At 47.0% G+C, this 20,710-nt stretch overlaps 1 protein-coding gene across 12 annotated transcripts in view; it reads left to right on the plus strand.

The window, feature by feature from the left end:
- ARFGAP1 (ARF GTPase activating protein 1) overlaps positions 1-20,710 on the plus strand; it is a 369,057-nt gene that overhangs the window by 338,940 nt on the left and 9,407 nt on the right. The gene's annotated exons all lie outside the window — the stretch shown is intronic.

A 20,710-nucleotide genomic window follows, 5' to 3' on the forward strand; every position in this document is an offset into this window, starting at 1 on the left:
GTGACCTAGTGACTGCAGCAGCAGTCATGGGAAGACCATCCGAGATCAACCCCAACTCTACTAGATCATTTCCTAACAGAATGTTAGCAGGGACATTGTCCTGAACCAGGACAGGAAGCTTTGCTGTCTTGTCTCCAATCATGAGTGTGACTAAGGCTACAGGCGATAATTTGGGAGGCCCACCAGCTAACCTGGTGGTTCTCAGAGGAGCACCTACATAGTCCTCTGGCTTGAGCAGGGTCCTGTCCACCACTGTCATGCTTGCCCCAGTGTCTCTCAAACGAGTAGAAGGCTGGCCATTCAAGAGGACACTTCTCAAAAACCTACGGGTGTTCTGTGGGATAGTCGCCAGTACTTCTGCATACTGGTCCCAGGCCCCAAGGGACACTAAGGAAATCTCTACCGGAGCACCAAATGTGATCCCGGTAGAGGAGGGGAGGACAGTGGCCTCCACCTCAGACACGGGGTAAGGGTAGGTCAGGCTGACAGCCTGTACTCCAAGTGCCTTACCTTTACACTTGGAGTCACCCCTTCTGTGATCCAGAGCCCCACAGTCCCAACAAGTGCCAGGAGTGTGGGGTACGGTACTGGAAACACTGGGAACCTGCTTTGCAGCAGGTGGACCACTACTCTTATTCCCACCCACAGATGACTTATCCCCACTAGATTTTTGGGTCTTGGGAGTGGAAGGTTTAGGTTTACCCGACTGTGACTGCTTGTGGGACTCCTCAGCTTTCTGAGAGGCCCCCTTTTCTTTGTCCTTGTCCTTCCCACTGGAGTCCTTAGGGGACACCCGGTGGGAGACCCACTTGTCAGCCAACCTAGCCAGCTTAAAGGGGTCCAAAATGTTCTGGTCAGCCACATACTGACGCAGCTCTGGTGAACAGGCTTCAGAAAAATGCTCAAAAAACAAGAGGTGGGACAATTCAACAAAAGTCTTAACCTTGTATCCATCAATCCACCCCATCATGTTCATGTGCGCAGCACTCACCCAGTCAACCCAAGACACATTCTCTCTTTTCTTAAAATCCCTGAACCTTTTAAGGTATTGGGTAGGTGTCTTGCCAAACTTGGCAATCAAAGCAGATTTCATACTCATACTGACCCCTTTCTTCCACACTCAGCTTCAGAATACAGTCATATCCAGTTTGAGGCACTCTGCTTAACAAACACTTAGCCCAATCTCTTTTCTCAACATCATGAATCGCACAAGCCATTTCAAACGCTTCAATCCATTGGAGGATATCTGAACCCTCCACAAATACACCAACCAAATCTTTCATAAACTTGGTGGCTGGAGACCTGACACTCTCACTGGTTTTAGCTGAAGTCTCCACTCTAGCTTTCTCTAGCTGGATTCTCTGACATTCAGTGTCCTGGCTCTTGAGTTCAAGGTCCTTATTTCTGAGTTCAAGATCCCTATTCTTGAGCTCCACTTGTTGAGCCAACTCCTCTTTCTTAAGTTCAGCATCTATTTCCAACTTGCGGTATTCAAAGGCCAATTTCATCCTTAATAACTCAAGCTCCAAGGAATTGCTGGGGTTTGGAACAGAGGCAGCAGGAATGGCGGCATTCCCAGAAACAGATTCAGCAGAAACCCCAGGGGCAGAGTCCTCATTGGTTGCTTTCCCCCCCTCATCAAGAGTTTCACCATCAGTCTGGTAGTCCACCAGGGCAGCTATCAGCTCAGCCCTAGACTTATCCACAAAGTCTAACTCCCTGGCTTCACAAGCACTCTGGAGAGCCTCCAAGCTCATCCGAGTCAATTTGCCATTTGCAATAGACTCCATTGTTTGTAATGCAGTTATCTTGTACACAACTAGACCTTAATTTAATAAAGTGCAGATATTTTGTAAGTGGCACGGTTATACACTGATTCTTAAAACCATAAGCATCCCACCGCTGCCACCAGTGTAAAGACTGGTAGGGGGTGGTCTGTACTTCTGCTCTCTATATGGTAGAGGGGAGGCACAGAGGACCCCAGCCTAGATTCTCTATTCGGTAGCTATGGTCGAGCAATCAAGGCCTAGCTTCTCAGGAGGTGATGCAGGCTGGTTCTTAAGTACAGTGTAGTCCCCAAGCCCCCACAAAGGAATGTCCACACGCTGTATTGGTTAGAACACAGTCTTTATATAATCAATATTCAAGGTTATGTACACTTATCATAATAACTCACTTTGTACTTAGGAAAATCAACAATGGCAAATATATACTATTCTAAAGTGGTACCACCCTTTGTATTAGATCTCATTAAAGTGCATCAACAATACTGTAACAATGTCACACAGATCAATAGAGTGAAACCAGCAATAGAGAGAGGAGAGAAAATAAGATGGTTGAGCAATAGGCAGAATACTGGCCCCTACCACTAGACACAGTTCTGTGTGGAGATCCCCCCACCTGGGCAACCTGTAAAATAAAGATATAGCACAAGCCCAGTCCATATATTGTTCTGCAAGTCTTATTCCCTCCTATAATGTTTTTACCCCCCCAATGTACCTGGTGGAGTCGAGTTCTTCGAAGAGGCGTCGACAGATCCTTCTTGAGCGACCCCCTACAAGCGGGAGTCACGGATCGTCGAGAGGCGTCGAGAAGCGTCGAGGAACTCGGCGTTCGGCGGCGGGGAATCGACGGCCCTTCTTGAATGCCTTCCCTTTCAAGCGGGGGACACGGGGCGTCGAACGTCCTTCGAGGAACTCTGCGTTCGGCATCGGGGAATCGACGGCCCTTCTTGAATGCCTTCCCTTTCAAGCGGGAGACACGGGGCGTCGAACGTCCGACAACAAACAGGGTAGAACGGCGTCGATGAGGCGGCAGCTTCGATCCAAGCGGTGCTCGACAACGGAGCGTCGGCGTCCTGCAAGGCAGAGGCGTGCGGGGCACCTCGATGACAATTGTTCTGGACTGCAAAGATTGTGGAGACGGGGGCCCAGCAAGGGCGTCGAGTCGTTCGAGTCTTTGTGGTCTTCGGGTGGCGGGAAACCCACCGGTAGGTTTCTCCTCGGCGCGTTGGTCGTCCTCGACTTTCTCCGGCAGGATAAAGCAGTCGACGGTGCGGACGAAGGAGTCCTTCGATTCAAATGTTCTTAGGCAAGGAGCGGACGGCTCCGGTCGTCGGCGGCACGGCGTCAAGTGGTTCCCACGGCTGGGCAACACAACTTCGACGGGCCTCCAGCGGTTACACAAACCTGCGAACCCTGGTCGACGGCAATGGACTTCGACGGCGGCGATGTCCGGGTGCTTCACTTCGATCTCCTCGGCGGTCCCGTCTCGGGTCGGCAGCCTTTCGAGGGTCTGTCTTCCAGGGCGCTTCGGCAAAGATGGAGCGGTGCTCGATGGTCCCTCGGAGCACGGGAAGAGGGCGCCTTACCAGGTCCTCTCTCGGGTCAGTCCTCGACGAATTCGGCAGCTTTCAGATCGGTCGAAGCAAGTGCAACAGCAAGTCTTCTTCTTCTTCCAGCTGGACGTCGAGGATCAGCAGTTCCAGTTACTCTTAGAGTGGAGACTCAGCTTCTGAACGCTTCTGAACAATTACCAGTGGTGAGAGGTCCCCAGATATACTATTCTGTTTCTCATCCACACTGCTGGCACACACTCAGCAGCCAATCATACAGAAGGGCATTCATCCAGTCAGTCAGCCAATCAGGCACACAGTGCATTCAGGCCACACTCCTCCCTTTCAGACACTCACAACAAGGAATGTGGATTGGGACAAGTACCCAGCCAATCAACACTACACACTGCATTCAGGCCAGTTTCGGGCAGGGCTGTCTCAGTCTTTGTCTCTCATGCCAGAAACCAGACAACCACAACAAGGAGTGTATATTGGTCACACACTCCATTCACCCAGGTCCCACCCACAGGAGTTACCCACAACATACAGTCACTGGGAAGGCTCCAGTCAGTCTAGCTGGGCCTTCACAACAACACCATATATGGAACTTCCACCCAACAGCCAGTCAGGGGGAAGGGACAGAGTCAGGGCTTCCGAGGACTTTGGGAAAACAAGGTAACAGGCAATAGAAAGCAAGAGGCCACAGGGGCCATCTTGTTTCCTATCAGGAATCAACTGATCCCAATGGCAGGGCCTGGGTATCCCAAAATGGAGGACACACAGAGCACCTGTCAAATTCAGCATGAGGCTGCCACCAGCCCATACCCTGCTCTGTGGGCCACCCACAGGTGCTCAAAAACATACACTAGGGGCACAGGGTTGTACCCCTACCCATGGGTGCCATAAGGGTATCCCATGGGTCTGTTCACCAAACCAAAAGAGAGCTGCACTGCCAGGAGTCCCACATGGACTCCTGGGCAAAAAACACGACAGAACACACGATAAAAAGCAGTAAAGGACAAGGATTCAGAGGCCCTGTCCCTCTGATGCATTTCCAGCATCACAGGGGTAAAGAATATTCCTTCTTAGTTGACATGGGTACAACACGCTTGTGCATACGAGAAGGCAAATTTTCCTTGTCTAGCAAGGCCATAGATACTTTACAAGATCTCACAGTCGAGTTCCCTTTACAGACGCACTCCCAGTCTCCGTAGGAGAGTGCGAAATGAATGTACCTTTATTGTATTTGCTTCAGACCCCAGTAAACATTTTGGGTCGAGACTTAATGACAAAGTTGAACATGACAATCTCGTTTACGGAGGAGGGCATAGTATGCTCCACTCCAGGAATACATTATTAAAGCGTGTGCCAAATGATCAGGACATACTCAGGGCACATAGCCATGAGAGCTATACTATTAGAGCCAGAGGTTTTCGCATATGGCATGCGTGTGCTCATGGCAGGATTGCCAGGCCTTGCAGATTGGACCATAAGAACCCCTGATTAATTTTTATTTAGACCAAGAATACCGATGCATGAAGAGGAGGGACAAGTATTTCCCTTGATGATGCATACCGCAGCTGTGCGAAGAAAGGTAGTATTGGTTGAAGGCTACAATGATGAAGGCAGACAATGGTGCGCAATTATCGCCATCGAAGAAGGGTGTCGAGTGACTGACGTCACCAATGATGATCTGTTTGCAGAACAACCAGACTCAGAAGCAATAAGGGTGGAAGTGAGTCTCGTATCTTGGGTAAAAACTATCAAAAGAGAAGTGCCTCAGAGAATGATGTTGGCACTGACACGTCTGGAATACTTTGATGGCGACATGTCCCAGGTGCCTGTCTCAGTATGGACTACAGGACCATATGACTTAGGCCTCCTGAAGGGGGTGGGAGAAGTGAAACTTAAGCTGAAACCAGGAGCAATTTTACCGAGAGCGCAACAATACCCCATGTCCAGAGAGGCAGATGAAGGGATCGCGAAGACAATTTCCGCCATGATGGACCAGGGCATCTAGGTGACGTCAGTCACCATGTACTACAGTGATTTATCCTGTCAAGAAATCAAAGGGAAGGTCTTGGCGTTTAATTCAAGATTTAAGAGCATTAAATGATATTGTTGAAGCAGAGTTCCCTCTGGTCCCTAATCCATCTACAATCTTATGAAATATACCCACCGAGGCAAAATATTTTACGGTGATTGACTTGAAAAATGCCTTCTTTGAAGGGATTGTGTCCTCCGACGTATTCCTTATCTTGATATAGATCATCTCCAGCTTGCTGGCCTCGGAAACATTTTTTCAGTAGAGGGCACTGCGCGTTGATGTCCCTCGAGCTGATGTCCCTCGACAGCCTTCGTATCGGCGCCGATGTCATCAGTTCTGTTTTTCCGCGCTTCGTGGGCCTCGGAATCGCGTTGCTCAGTTCGTTAGTCAGAAAATATATTCATTATTCCTCGAGAATACCAACGATTACTCGCTGGCTTCCTCAACTGAACCGACGACGCCACGGTCCGGCTTCAAAAAATGTCGAGACTGTGGAAAGAAAATGTTGTTGACAGATCCGAACAGGATCTGTTTGTGGTGCCTGGGGTCGGAGCACCAATGTTCGGAGTGCGAGGACTGCATGTGCATGATGGCGAAAGCCTTGAAGAAGCGTAAGGGGAAGCTTGAGAGAGGTAAGACAGTTAAAACTCCTTCGAAAGTTTCCTCGGCAGAGTCGAGACATTCGTCTCCTCGCCGACACTGGAAACATACTTGTTCTAGGTCTCGAAGCAGTTCCCACCACTCTTCGAGATCCAAGCATTCAAGTAAGAGACTTCGAAGATCCCCTTCCTCGTCGTCTTCTTCTGTTTCTCTGGAAAGAGTCACCGGCCCCACAAAACATAGCTCTCAGGCTGAGTGGGAGGAATTCCGTAAAAGGATGCTTAGCGTCTTCGAGAAAGCGGCCTCGACCCCCCTCGAAGACAGCTGAGGGTGATACCCTGGTGAAAGACCCAAAAAATCTAAACGCTGCGAGTCGTTGCACCGGGCGAAAGAAACTACTCGAGAGTGTCACGAACCCTCGAGCAAAGGCACTGTGCCATCAACGCCATCATCGAAGGTCCCTTTGACGCATAAATCTGCGTCATCACCGAAGGGCTCATCGGCACATAGGTCGATCGAATCGACGCCGAAAAAGAGCAAACCCACGGCCGTCACTACCTCACAGCCAGTGGTCATACCCAGAGCCTCTAACATGACTTCGAGGTCATCGACCACCTCGAGTAGGATCCCGATCCTCTCGAGTTCTTGGAGGCCACTTCCAATCTTCTCAACGCCTTTTTCGGTGTTTTCGAAGCCTTTAACGTCTGCGTCAACTACGTCGACGTTTTCCCAACCAATTATGATAAATTTAGCCCCTTCTGCTCTGGAAATGGGATTTAAGCCATTTCCAAGGTCTGATCATTTCAGACCTTTGTCTTCAATTTATGAGGAAGGGGAGGATTCGGATCAAGAAAGACCCTTTGGGTTGCAGAGATCTGCAACACCAGAACCAGAGGAATTTACCTCTGAGGAAAATAGGTTGAAGGCACTTTGAGAATCCTTACATGAGGCAAGTGGGTTAGATACTTCCCCAGAAATAGAATTTGCCAAACCAGACCCAGGGGAACATGCTGAGACCCCTTACAGAATTATAGAATTTATGGGTTGGTCTACACCTTCACCTGCATTCCAACCCAACAGGATGACCTTACAGACATTTTAGTTAAAGGCCCATAGGAGGGTCCTGTGGTTCCATTTCCCACTGCATTACAAAGAAAAATATTGGCTAACTGGGAAACTCCTGAGGTTATCCCGGCGGTTAACAAAAAGTTATCAGCTAAATATAGGGTATCTACTACTGACCCTGAATTTTTGTCTAAACATCCAACTCTAGAGAGTCTGGTTGTTCAAGCAGCAACTGCTTCAGGCAGTAGATCGGCATACCCTACTGTTCCACAGGACAGGGATGACAAAAGATCGGACTCTATGGCTAAGAAAGTTTTTTTTTTTCTGCATGTAGCATGGCGTTGAAATCTATTAATGCTACTTGTACGCTCGCAACGTTCAGCTATACACTTTGGGAGTGTGCTTCATCAGCGGCTGTCTGCCTGCCAGAGGGAGAAGAAAGGGAAGCGTTTCTAAACATTATTAAGGATGGTAAAGACGCAATGTGCGAATCCCTTCAAACTGGCATTGATTCTGCTGACAGCATCAGTAGGGCCATGGCGGCAAGTACTACAACCCGCAGATTTGCATGGTTGCGAAAGTCTGGGTTTGCTCCAGATGTACAAGCCAGACCTTTAAATATGCCCTTTGACGGCTCTTCTTTGTTTGGTAAGAAGGCGGATGACAGCCTAGAAAAGTTAGACATCCAAAGTAGCAGCAAAACCCTGGGTGCTGCAATCCGTCAAACGCCATATCGCCCCTCAGGAACCTCTTGGAGAGGTAAGTCCTTTCGCTTTTATTCCGCATTCGGAAAAGGCAGAGGACAGTCGGTTCAAAGAGGTCAAAAAAGATTCACCCGAGGTGGACGGGGTAAAAATACAAAAGCCGCAGCAGCAGGTGCCTCTTTACCCTCGGCACCTGCATCAGCTGCCTCTAAATCACTCTGAGGACTCTCCTCACAAGACACCAGTAGGGGCAGGCTAACTCAACATCTGACGGAATGGCAGATGCTTGGGCATTGGAGACAGTTGCCCAAGGTTACTGCCTGCCTTTTCTACGCATTCCTCAGTCATCCACCGGGGAACAGCTCTCGGAAAATTCCAGAACCGCTCCTCTTGCAGGAAATTGTAGACCTGCTGGAGAAAGGTGCCATAGAACCGGTACCTGTAGCGGAAACGAACAAGGGCTGGTACTCTGATGCGCCCACTCCCCCTCCCCCCCTACTTCCTAATAGCGAAGAAGGACGGAGGACTGAGACCTATCTTGGACTTACAAGAATTGAACAAGTTCCTCAGGAAGGACAAGTTCAAGATGCCAGGGGTGGGGAGCCCATGCCAACGACTTGACCATCAGCGGTCGTTGGTCTCCATCGGAGTCCACACTACATATCAACCTGTTAGACCGGAGAGGAATCAGCCAAGCGCTGAAGGCTTTTCTGCCATCTGTATATGGGAAAAATGTCCTGATAATGACGGACAACACCGTGGCCATACACTACCTCAACAAAAGAGGAGGCGTAGGATCACTGCCTCTGTGCAGTTAGGCGATGCAGCTCTGGTTTTGGGCAATCCAAGAAGGAATCTCTCTATCAGCAGTTCACTTAGCCGGGGAGAAAAACTTGACAGCGGACGCTCTGAGCAGGCAGAGTACAGTCTATCATGAGTGGGAACTAGCTCAGGAAGTCCTTCAACAGATCTTCACCCTTTGGGGAACCCCTCAAGTGGATCTGTTCGCCACCAGCATCAACAGGAAGTGCAATCAGTTTTGTTCAAAGGAATTTCCCCCGAGAGGAGTTCTAGGGGACGCGTTCGTAGTGGACTGGGAGTTTCCACTTCTGGACGCGTTTCCTCCAGTCCCTGTCATTCCTCAAATGATCAGGAGATTGAGAAGGTTCCGGAAAGTCATGATCCTAATTGCCTCGGACTGGGCCAGGAGAATGTGGTACCCGGACCTTCTGGACATGTCCATCTGCCCTCCAATTCCACTCAAGGAGAATCTTCTCTCGCAGAAGGGAGGTCAGGTTCTCCATCCAGACATCAGAACCCTCAACCTTCACGCTTGGTATCTGAAAGGTTGAGATACAAGGATTGGGACCTCCCAGATGACGTCATGGAGGTGTTGCTTTCGGCAAGAAGGCCAGCAACAAAGACTTTATACCGCTGCCGTTGTAACAAATTTTGCAGCTGGTGTAGAGAAAAGAATATCAACCCCTTTTCATGTGGTACACCAACAGTGTTATCTATTCTACTCTATTTGGCAAATTCGGGCCTTCAGGTTGGTACTATCAAGGGCTATCTCGCAGCGCTATCGATCTTCAAGCGCACTGCAGAGGAACCATGGTATTTCAAGTTACCCTTAGTAATACAATTTCTGAAGGGATTAACCAATGTCTATCCTCCAAGACCATTCCAAGTTCCCTTATTGAACTTAAATTTAGTCTTAAATTTCCTGATGGGTACTCCTTTTGAACCACTCCACTCTTGTTCACTAAGGTTTCTCATCCTTAAAACTGTTTTATTAGTGGCATTGACATCTGCTAGGAGGGTGAGCGAATTACAAGCCCCTCATAAAGACAAAGTTGTCCTACAAGTGAAGCCTAATTTTCTCCCAAAGGTGGTTTCTGAATTCCACATCACTCAGAAGATTACCTTACCTTCATTTTATCCCCCTCCCCATCCGGGGAAAGAGGAAGAAAGGCTGCATAGGCTGGACCCAAGGCGGGCTTTGAGCTTTTACATCAGCAGAGTTGCTAGGATTAGGCAAGCAGACCAACTGTTCGTAGGTTACTCGGGGCACAAATTGGGTTTACCGATAACAAAACAGACCATTTCTAGATGGATTATTTTAGCCATTCTGGAATGTTACAAACTGGCAGGGAAAGAGCCTCCTCAAAATCTTAGGGCTCATTCAACCAGGGGTATCGCAGCCTCTTCGGCCCTCCAAAGATGGGTACCGATTCGAGACATATGTGTGGCTGCCACATGGTCGTCTGCACATACCTTCACAAGATTTTACAAACCTTCACAAGATTTTACAACCTGGATTCCTCCTCTAGCCAAGGGACTAGATTTGGGAAAGCTGTGTTGCACTCTGTTCATTCTTGAAGGGAAACATGGCAATTTTACTCCACTGCTATGGGAGTCTATCAAGATAAGGAATACGTCAGAGGACACAATCCCTTCGAAGAACAAGTTACTTCTTACCTGGTAACGTTCTTTCGATGGGATGTTCCTCCGACGTATTCCTTATTGCCCCTCCCATCCATCCCCTCAGTAAAACTTCCCTTGTGGTTACAGCTTACGCTCCTTCTGGGTCAATAACTAATTCATGTAAAACAACTCTTAACGTCAAAACGGAACTGCGCAACGGGTGCTGCGCGAGTCTATTTATACGCATGATGACGTCGGCGCTGATATGGAGGCTGTCGAGGGACATTGGCTCAAGGGACATCGACGCGCAGAGCCCTCTACTGAAAAAAAAATTCCGAGGCCAGTTAGCTGGAGGTGATCTATATCTAGATAAGGAATACGTCGGAGGAACATCCCATCAAAAGAACGTTGCACCGTGGCTCCCAAGATCTGACATCATTCACATTCAGACTGGGAGTCCCTGTCCATCAACAGAGTCCTACAGATGGACCTAAGCGATATTGCATTAGAAAGTGTCGTCTTGCAATATGTGGACGACATCTTGATCTGCAGCTCCACGGAAGAACAATGCAGACGCGATTCTATTCAGCTATTGACTGTACTGGCTGAGAAAGGTCATAAGGTTGACAAGGAAAAGTTGCAATATTGTCAACAGGAGTTCCTATACATAGGCCAGCTAATGTCACATGAAGGTAAAAAGGTGACCCCAGAAAGGCATGAAGCCATCATGAACATGGCTAAGCCACATACGATAAAGCAAATGCAGAGCTTTCTAGGCCAATGCAATTATGTTAGAGCATGGGTCTTCGATTACAGCTCATATACCAAGCCCTTGCTCCAGGCCCTGAAGAAGGCCCAGGCGACAAAAGAAAAGATTGAATGGACTGAAGCAATGGCAAAGGGGTTTGCAGAACTCAAGAGAGCGATTTGTACAGCTCCAGTTCTCGGGATTCCTAATTATGCACAGGAATTCTACCTATTTTCGCACACAGATGGCAACGTTATGACGGCATTGCTCACTCAAAAGACTTTGTTGGGATACAAGCCCCTGCCATATTAGTGGGATCCTGGATCCAGTAATGAGAGGCCACTTCCAATGCGAACAAAGTTTAGCTGCCGCAGCGTTCGGCATGAAAAAGGCAACCACTATTGTGATGGGATGTTCCATGACGTTATACGTCGAACATTCACTATTTGCTATTTTAGAGAAACCTAAAGGCACGTTGACGTCTCAGAGAGCTTCTGCATATGAAGGGATCATATCTAATCCATCGATCAAAGTAGGGTGATGTAAAACAGTGAACCCAGCTACATTCATAGCAGAGCCAGTCACTGAAGGCGAGCCGATACATGACTATGCAAACTATGAAGAATTCTATGATGAAATCCCCAGGGTGAAAGAAAATGCCCTGGCAGGAGGAGAGATCGTTTTTATTGACGGATCTTCGAGAATCGACCAAGAAGACGGGCAAAGATATACAGACGTTGCCGTAATGAAACACATAGCAAACAGAGAATTTTGAGTACTCGTCAGTGCACGAATACCATCTCATTATTCAGCGTAGGCTGCAGAACTATTGGCTTTGTACTCGCCATAGAGAATCACACAGACCAGGAAGTAACGGTGTACAGTGACTCCGCCTATGTGATGTCCACAGTGCACACAGGACTAGCGCGCTGGAAAAGGACGGGCTACCTCCGAGCAGACGGCACGCCAGTGCAGCATGCAACCTTATTGGACAGGGTGATTAAGGCACTACAGCTCCCAGTGGGCATAGCGGTCGTGAAATGCGCCGCCCACACCAAAGGGACAGATTTCGTGTCATGCGGGAACCACGCAGCAGACACAGAAGCCAAGCGCATGGCCTCCAAAAGTGAGACAGTCATGGAAGTGGCGTGCACCCATGAGACAATGATGGTGGCACATACCACACCTGAAGCCTATAGTAATCTGGGGCAACGCAACTAATGGAGCTTCAAGGGGAGGCACCACAGGACTAGAGGAACCTATGGAAACATCGAGGGTGTTCTTTAAACCCCTATGCTGGATTGCGGCGGCAAGACAGCACTGGTAAACCAGTAATGCCTGTAGCCCTACTAAAAATAGCATTGGAGCAATTGCATTAACCACTACACATGTCAAAAGAGAATCTAGCAGCAACGCTCGCAAAAGACTGGTTTATACCAAATTTAGCTGAGCATGTTGCATTCTTCATAGTGAACTGCATAAACTGCCAGCAATTCACTGCTGGGCACACATTAAAAGTAGTGAGAGGAGTCATCCCCTGGCCAAATGGGCCTTTTCAGCACTTACATATCGACTATGTCGACATGATTCAAGTGTGCAAAGGGTACAGATACTTGTAGTGGTGTGTCCATTTTCTAGATGGATAGAAGCAGGTCCATGTAAACACCCAGACTCTACCTGTGCGGCCAAATTCCTAGTGAGGGAAGTGCTCCCTAGATGGGGGGGGGGTGTGAAGTGATGAGATCAGATAATGGGGCTTACTTTGTAAATTCAGTCTTTGAACAGATTAGCTTGTTGCTTGGTATAAAGCACAAGTTCTCATCTGCGTATCATCTGGAAGGTAATGGTATTTGTGAGAGGCTCAACGGCTTGTTAAAGGAAAGGATAGCCAAGTTGAAGCTTACTCCAAAGAGGGGATGGTTGCACTGCCTTCCACTGGCATTGTATGCTCTTCGGAACCAACCAGGCTCCGACCATCATCTTAAGCGGCACAAGATAGTCACAGGAAGGAGAATGAATACTCCCCTAACCCCTGGAGACAGAGCTAGATGTGATGCCCAGCCAACCTGAGAGGTCCTGGGATCCGAATTACAAAAATATCTGAACTGCATGACATCCAGTCTTACTGTAATTTCAGACCAACTGCAGCGACGACCAAAAGGGTGCAGCACCGCACAAAACACAGCAGGAGACTGAAACAGACGCAGTTCAAGGTCTACGAGTTTCACTCGTCTTTCCTGGAGATGCAGTATTAGTAAAAAACCACACGAGGAAGAGGTGGGACGAGCCAAGATTCAATGGCCCTTTCATCTTGGAGGACTGCACTCCTTCAGCTGTAAAACTGCAGGGCAAGAGAGCATGGATTTTTCTCAATGACATTAAGCCCTATATCGGAGAAAGCCCTCTAGCTGCACCCCACCGCGAAGAACCCACAGACAACGGGGGAAGAACCTCAGCATGTGCAGACGAGATCTATGATGAGGAAGGAGGACGCATGAGCAGCAAAGCAAAGACAAATAACCCCTTGTGCAAGTTGTGGCTTAAACTGGACATTTCCTCCAAGCAAAAGGGGATAAGGACATAAACGGACACTCTGTGCATCCTAGTTGCAGAGTGAAGAAGAAAATTGCACATTTAAGCCACCACACGTTTTGGTGACACGAACTTGTGAATCAACCCACACTCCATCATTATTGAGAAACAAGACTTTAACATACAGTTGTCAAGGACCTTTACCTTAAGAGCTAAACACAGTATCCTGAATCGTCAAATATCAAGACCTTGTTTGGCAGCATTTATGGTGTTCCCCAGCAGAAACATCACAGAGGACCTACGCACTTACTTCCAGTTAGTGTTGGCATCATATCCGTCGATGGTAGGGAGGGTTACCAGTGTCAGACTTTATCCAGGATCCTGCCAACAAGAAAGTAATCTGGCAACTACTTACCGTCATCACGGAAGCCTTCATTGGACTGCCTGAATACAGTGATAAGGACACAAATGCTTCCACCACAGACAATTATAGATGAACTCGTTGATACGCTTTTCTTTCGCATCATAGAGGTGTGCCCAGCTATTGTCGGGAGAACCAAAGACACTCATGTTTATTCGAGATCCAGCAAACTCTAAACTTTTGAGCCAGCTGTGGACCAAGCTAAGTTATTTGGTCGCAATCCACGTGTCAGGAAAGTGCAAGCATTGTTCATGTAAAGGGAAGAGCCTACAATCCTGAACCCAGCAAGGCAGGACAAATGTCCCTTCACCTGAGGACAACCGACTGGCGTACAGTGAGGAGATTCCAGTGAATGAGGAGATTCCAGTGAAACCTTCCGCCGAGGGACAGATCGAGGAAGCCGAGGCAAGCACTTCATCTTTCCGCCGAGGGACAGCTCGAGGGAACAGAGACTTCACCTTTTATTTGTTTTAATTGCCTTTTTCCCATTTCTTCACATTGAACAGTGTCCAGCATGTCCTCAGGACTGAAGCAGATTCGGGGGCGGACTGGGAACTCATCTACTTTCAATATACACAGTAAAAGTGACTTATCAAAGTGTTAGTCTAATCTATTTTTCCATAGTCTAGCAAGAACACTGCATCCTGTATCAAGAGACAATCGTCACCCGCAAGAGGGGGGACGCTTGTGACGCACCAGACACTTTATGATACAAACTGTTCGAGAACAACAGTGAATTGGGGGAAAAGAATAAACATTGACATTTTGTTATGATCAAGATGGGGGCTTAGAACAGTAACCTGGTCCTCCCACAAGCAGAGGGGCGCCCCCGCTTCTCTGGAAGGAAACGCTGCTGTTTTTCCTACCGCACTAGAATGTATCTATGCATTGTGTTTATCATTATTTTGCTGTCATTAACGGTCAGAACTGCATTTTTTCTTGGTGCACGAAGCGTTCCAATTTCAGTGCACCCACCTGATGATGTACACATGAGTCCCACAAAAGCACCCAGACCCTATTTAGTTATTCCAGTCCCGAGAAAATCTGATGGTAAAGTGAATGAACTGAAAATGAATGTAATCAACAGTGACAAATACACACTTGAGGTAACGAATGAAGAGAAGAGCTGGAGACCGCGTCAGCACGGAATGAATGAAAACATGGCACTGACAACTACACGCACCCACACACTGAATGCACACGAACCAGGGCATGTGTCAATGGCCACAACCTCAAGCGAAGGCAATCGAGAGCATGAGACTGCCTACCGAACAATCGGCCCCAGAAAATGAGAGAACCCAAAAAGAATCAAGACAAAAGCCAATGAAAGAAGACTTAACAAAAGCCCTTAAAAAGACCGAAGCGGCTGTAGGAGAATTCACTGCAAAGACACAAATGTTAATAGATCATTTATTCCCGTTTATAGCTAGAGCGGAGAAACGGCATGAGGAACTGAAAAATAAAACCACAGAGACTGTACTGACAATCACACAAGTTCCAACACAAGGAACTAGTACCAGGCCCACAATGCAGCCATACACTAGGCCGGTGACAGGCTGGTGGCTAATAAAGGCACTTATAGAGGGCAGGAAAAGAATGCAAGAAGGGAAGGAGAGAATTGCAAAACGTTCACCTACCCAATCGATGCAGATAAAGAAACTTGCTCCATCGACCAGCATGCCAAAGAGTCCTCCAGCAAGGAAAAGCCACACAGACACGTTTAGAGATGTAGTTATAGCAAACTACAGGAAGACCCGGAAGATCAAGAGGAGCCTGCATGAAGATAACAATGAACTGAACGACTACCTGGACAGCACAGCACATCTAGGAAACAACATTTGGTACCAGCACATGAAAGAAGTTGGAAGAAGAAAATCAGAAGAATGCTTCGTTTGTCCATTCCTACCGTACAGCATGGGGAAATTCAAGATCTTTGTGGCTGTAGAAATTGATGGGCCGACAGCACACTGTCTTTCACACGTAGCAAAGTGCAACACTAGAGGGCAGTTTATGGGGAGGGATGACTCATTGATATGGGCAACCGAGCCAAGTTACCCAGAGGAAGATGATTATATACAGGACGTTAAGACGAGAAACAGAGCCCATACAAGGAATAATGTGATCAGGTACGAGAAGCCTGGAATTAAAGGAGCAGCAATCAGATGGGAAGTGAAACCAAAGCTATATGTCCAAGGAAAAACTCCAGAAGAGGCAAAAAATTGGAAGAACAGAGGCCAAATGCAGATTTGGGGAACCGTGCTTTCACCAGACGGATGGGAAGAAGGAGTGGTGATCTGCTGAGCATGGATGGTCTTTGGAGCTTATAAGGAAGCAGTAGAGAACTCTCAGAGGTTGTGCAAACCTTTATGGCCGAAACTCACAAAATTGCTAACATGGGTCGAAGACAGAGGAGGACCCCTGCAGATAGTGCCACTGGAAAACCCGAAATTGTGCTTCAGGAACAATGGAATGAGGAAGATGGGAGAGAATCAGAACTGCAGACAAATCTTTGAAGCTCCAGGAATGACTCATGGAACCGCAGGAATTATGGATCATTACCGGGCGTGTGGATCCAAAGCATACATAAGACTGCCGAAAAAACTGGGGAGGCATATGCACAATAGTGAATATCCACGTTCCTGCACTAGTGATCCCGAAAAGCGACTTTAATATTGAGTTTCCCGAAAGCAGATACTCACCTGAGGAAATGGAGATCTGTTGAGCTGGTATCCCAAAGGAAGAGAGAAAATTACTTTTCTGCCAAATCAGAAGAAGCATTCCATGCAATCCCGTATGAGCACAGGCTCTTCAGCCTCGCCTCATCTGTGTTCACAACGATCATCATGCCAGGATTCCAGGTTGGAGCAAATACTAAGTGGTTGCAAATCACCTGATGGGAATTACTGCAAACCATCAACTCGACAATAAAGGGATTCAACGCAATCAAGGAAGAGTTAAGAGCAATCAGACTGACGACTCTACAGAACAGATATGTGCTTGATATGATCACAGCGATGAATGGAGGAGTTTTTGCAAACATTGGAGAGTCATGTTGCACATTTATACCTTCTCATGACGATAAAAATGGAACTTTAACAGAAGCCATAAGTATGCTGACAAACCTACAGAACCAGATGATTGATGAAACTGACAAAGTTAATGATGACAGCTGGTTTGGAACACTATTCTCATGGTTCCCACAATGGATGGCAGACATATTCAAGTTCCTGGGAGCTCTGTTACTGATGATACTATTAGGATTTTGTTTTATCAAGATAATTATCTCAAAATGCCAGAAAACCGTGAAGAAAGCCATAGGGATGAAGATCATGATTGATAGCAAACCAGGATGAAAGCCCAGAGACGTGACTGGTGAAGAAATAAGAGAATTTGTGAAGGCCAGAGAATATGTACCAGAAGGAACAAAATGTGTGTATTCCAGAAAACGAAGAAAGTACGAAGGAAAATTGATTTATTGTAGCCCAAATGGACAATGCCAGCTAATGACCTGGAACAAAGATGAACATGTAAAAACAGCAGGAAGTTTGACAGGAGTGATACAAATTTGGACTCCAAAGAGACACTCCTTCGAACCATCATGCACAAACACCAGAAGATAAAGAAGAAATGAATACAGAAGAACCAAGTAAGGTGAATCCAAAAGAGGAAGCAGAAGTGGTCGATGAACCGACCAGAGGGGGGAGTGTAGAGGAGGTCCCAGATATGGCCTGCACTCCAGCCACCCATTTTGAAATAACAGGAACATACCTGCCGAGATATGTGACGTATTATGAGCAAGTAAACCAGCAGAGAGCCACGCTAGGGCTCTGCCCATTGCCCATCAGAAGAGAAATACCTGTTGAAGTGCCAATAACCAGACAACCATGGGCAGCACGGTACCCATTGAGACAACCGTACCAACAGCTGACACAACATGAAGACTACTTTCAGACTGTCCCAGAAGAGACCCAAAGGGCCTTAATCGAAGGTGAATGGTGATGTCACGAGGGCCCGGACAGACTTACAGATGAACGAACAACCAAAAGATGATACACTAAGACTAAACACCGTTGATAAGGATATCACGGGCATAGAAGAAGAATCTATGTCGAAATATAAAGAAACGTAACCATAAAGCAGGATGGAAGTATGCAACCAGCTAACTCCTGTACATAGGTTTGTAACGCAAGAAGCTAAGAAAACAGTGCAGCTTGCTATGCTTAGTACAAGAATAGAGCAGCAAGCGCCAAATATATATATATATACCTCAATGAAGCACATTATATAAGTGCAGTCCACTCTACATGAAAGCAGAATTAAGCCCAGGATGGTAGGGGCCAAACAGACCAGGATTCATATACCAGCACAAAGCCAGACGAAAGAGCGGAATCGAAACTTAGCAAGAAGCAGCTCATGCCTAGGAATTCGAGGTCAAGCCAAGGAAGGGAGGAGCGCGGCAACTCCGAAGAATCGAAACTTAAAGAGCATAGCAGCCTGCCCATGAAGGTCGAGATAGGGAGGCCCAGGCAGGTGGCGAGGCCGAAGAAGGAATCAAATATGCAAATAGATGGAAAATGAAGCAGCTTCACAGTGTACAGACACGTGACCAGCCAAGCGCGAAGAGGTACCAATGTCTGATGTCACCCAAAACCAGAGGATGCCATAACTTTCCCTGATAAGAAGCTACAGTTTCGAGGCCATCCTCAGCCAACTAATTGACACATAGCCCTAAAGTACTGATTGATGGAAGGGAGGCAGGGTGAATCTTGGGGCATGCCGCATCTGGGTGAACATTCTGCATGCTGCTAATTAAAGTGGAGATTTATGCTTGGGGGTGTAACTGACCCAATCACAATGGACCAAGTAATCTAGGATCCTATAGTTAGTATAACCAATGAGACGTCGTACTTGTAGTGACGTCTAGCACGAGTGATGTAGAGGGATGGGCGTAGATGCCCATCTGATAAGTTATCCAATCCCCACACCCCGTTACCATATACATATATAGTACCTATGCTTAAGTTACCTTTTCCAACCAATAGACTTGCATGACAAACTTTCGAGTGTTACACATCAATGATGATGACTTTTGCCTATAAGAATTGCTGTTTGTATGAGGATTGTGGAAGTTGAAGCGAGACGGGTGATCGCATCACTGATGATTTCCTAATGTTTCCCTGTTTTTTGTACTGGTCATTAAACGGACTTCCCTTTACCAAACCATTTGAGTTGTCCTTATTGATTGGTGTGATGTTGGAGTAAGAGAATCCTGCATCCCATACACCTCAAGGTGCAGCTATCTCGTCTTAAAGTACTCTAGGGTGAGCTCTGATCCCATGGGCCCGTTGGAGGTCGCTCCGCCTCTTGTACATGGAAACCAAACCATCTTTCAGTACTGTTAACCAAAACCCCTGCCTCAACCCACTTGCTTACTCTCCACTTTGCAAGACTTAACCACCTCGTCGTAACATTCCATATCGAAATTTACACTTCATACATTTGAATCCTGCAGCCAACCCCACTCCGTTTATCCTTCCATGGTCGATAAATCAAACCCCATTAAAAATGGGGTTGTAACAAGACCTCTTTGTACAGCACTTAGCAGCTAGAGGAGTCTGGCATAAAGTGATGTATAAGAGCACATCATTGTTTTCTTCCTCCTTGTAGACAATGATTTTTTGTTTCATACTAAGCTGGCTAAATCTTCATGTCGGTCGATTCCTGGAAGGCTGGCTTTGTTGGTATAAAGACCTTAATTTATTGATGTAAACCTTGATTCTTATGCCTCATCCCTGTTGTTCCAAGGCACTTGTATGTCCCTTTCATGTTTCCTCACTTAAGATCTTTCTCTATTTGGGAACTTTATATTGTTTTGTCTGGTTTGGCCCACAAACCTTTTTGACATTCATTATATTACACTCCAGTTGTTATTTCTGGTCAATATTGTTTTGGTGAAACAGGTAAGCAGTCACAAGATCCTCTCCTCTGTTGACGAACCATTTACAGCCTTTCTTCACAACAAGTTTGTGATGCGGATGCACCCTTCGCTTCTTCCTAAAATGCCATACGGTTTTAATTTTGAATCTGTACGGATCTTTCTTTTATGAAAATGTTAAAATACCTTTGTAGGGTATTACGCTTGCTGGATCTGCAACAGACTCCAATATTCTGTCTTTCAAAGATAAGCTTCTTAGTATGGTCAGCAATTTATATACAAGCTTTTTGACAGTTCTGATACCAGAAGACCTGCCACCAAGGCATACATCTCTTGCTAGGTGTTTCCCTGCATAGCAGAAACAACTGGGAGGAGAGGAATGCCTCCCTTGAAGATTTTCAGGCTTGCTTAAGTCAAGGCAGCTTTAGGGGCCTTCCAGTGCCATGATCAGTTGAATGTTCTATGCAGACGGCTTATGTAATGCATCACGTTTTTGCAAGCACTGATACACCGATACATAAGCGCCAGGAAAGCAAAGTGTGGGCACGCTCAAACATGTTTCACTTGATGCCTTATTTGAACTAATCTCAGTTGGGTTAGAGTAAAAGGAAACTGATCTAAGAGTGGTTATAAGTGATGGGAACCGAGGAATGAATGTGGTTCTGCAGCTATGGAGTGGTTCAGCAGAACCCTCACCTGCTCTGGCTCTCTGAAAATGATATGCCAGTTCTTAAAACTGTGTCGGTGCTCTCTTCAGTCATGCCTCTCATGTACTGGATAGCCTGAGACAGTGGAGGGAAAGGGAATTGGCTACAGAGTAGAGTGCTTCCAATGAGTAACACACTTGACAGCTTTTTGTTAAAGCAGCACCCCTAGTTTAAACTGATTTCAGATTTTCAG

Source organism: Ambystoma mexicanum, chromosome 3p (genome assembly GCF_040938575.1).
Source record: "Ambystoma mexicanum isolate Mex_15411 chromosome 3p, UKY_AmexF1_1, whole genome shotgun sequence".
Classification (NCBI taxonomy): domain Eukaryota; kingdom Metazoa; phylum Chordata; class Amphibia; order Caudata; family Ambystomatidae; genus Ambystoma; species Ambystoma mexicanum.